Source organism: Oncorhynchus nerka, linkage group LG6 (assembly GCF_034236695.1).
Source record: "Oncorhynchus nerka isolate Pitt River linkage group LG6, Oner_Uvic_2.0, whole genome shotgun sequence".
Lineage (NCBI taxonomy): Eukaryota > Metazoa > Chordata > Actinopteri > Salmoniformes > Salmonidae > Oncorhynchus > Oncorhynchus nerka.
Window position 1 is genome coordinate 29945022 of NC_088401.1, and position 1270 is coordinate 29946291.

General features: G+C 43.1%; 1 non-coding gene across 1 annotated transcript; it reads left to right on the forward strand.

The window, feature by feature from the left end:
* The first annotated feature begins 285 nt into the window (after positions 1-285).
* LOC115131222 (small nucleolar RNA U83B) lies at positions 286-369 on the forward strand. Its single transcript, XR_003863922.1, has one exon. It is a non-coding gene; the product is annotated as a small nucleolar RNA U83B (small nucleolar RNA).
* Positions 370-1270: the final 901 nt, after the last annotated feature.

A 1270-nucleotide genomic window follows, 5' to 3' on the forward strand; every position in this document is an offset into this window, starting at 1 on the left:
CCAACACTTTGTTCCGTTACTCTAACTTTATCACACAGTTTGAATGCTGGTATCACAACACATCGCCCACACGCAGATGAGGCTGCTGCCCCTGAGGCAGAAGAAGTCCCACCTGATGGAGGTGCAGCTCAATGGAGGCTCCATATCTGACAAGGTGGACTGGGCCCGTGAGAAGCTGGAGCAGTCTATCCCCATCACCAATGTCTTCACCCAGGATGAGATGATCGACGTCATCGGTGTTACAAAGGGTCACGGATACAAAGGTATGTGTCTGAAGAAGGGCTTTGTGTGTGAGACCACGGAACACTGCATCAGGCATGGCGTCTGACACACATGAGGATGCATTCCATGCTGCCTTCTGAGACCACAACCCACTAATGACTAGTTAACCAAGCTTCAGTTATTCATGCCAAGTCCTCGTGTACTAAACATTGAAATTTCCCCTTTAGGATGTCATAAGGTGAATGCACCAATTTGTAAGTCGCTCTGGATAAGACCGTCTGCTAAATGACTTAAATGTAAATGTAAATGTAAATGCTTAGTCTTTCTCCCATAATGCCATCACCAGTACTAGCATAACTAATACAGTTGAAGTCGGAAGTTTACATACATTTCAACTCAGTTTTTCACAATTCCTGACACTTAATCCGAGTAAACATTCCCTGTCTTAGGTCAGTTAGGATCACCACCTTATTTTAAGAATGTGAAATGCCAGAATAATAGTAGAGCAAATTATTTATTTAAGCTTTTATTTCTTTCATCACATTCCCAGTGGGTCAGAAGTTTACATACACTCAATTCGTATTTGGTAAAATTGCCTTTAAATTGTTTAACTTGGGTCAAATGTTTCATGTAGCCTTCCACAAACTTCCCACAATAAGTTGGGTGAATTTTGGCCCATTCCTCCTGACAGAGCTGGTGTAACTAAGTCAGGTTTGTATGCCTCTTTGCTTGCACACACTTTTTCAGTTCTTCCAACAAATGTTCTAAAGGATTGAGGTCAGGGCTTTGTGATGGCCACTCCAATACCTTGACTTTGTTGTCCTTAAGCCATTTTGCCACAACTTTGGAAGTATGCTTGGGGTCATTGTCCATTTGGAAGGCCCATTTGCGACCAAGCTTTAACTTCCTGACTGATGTCTTGAGATGTTGCTTCAATATATCCACAGAATTTTCCTTCCGAATGATGCCATCTATTTTGTGAAGTGCACCAGTCCTTCCTGCAGCAAAGCACCCCCAAAACATGATGCTGCCACCCCCATGCTTCATG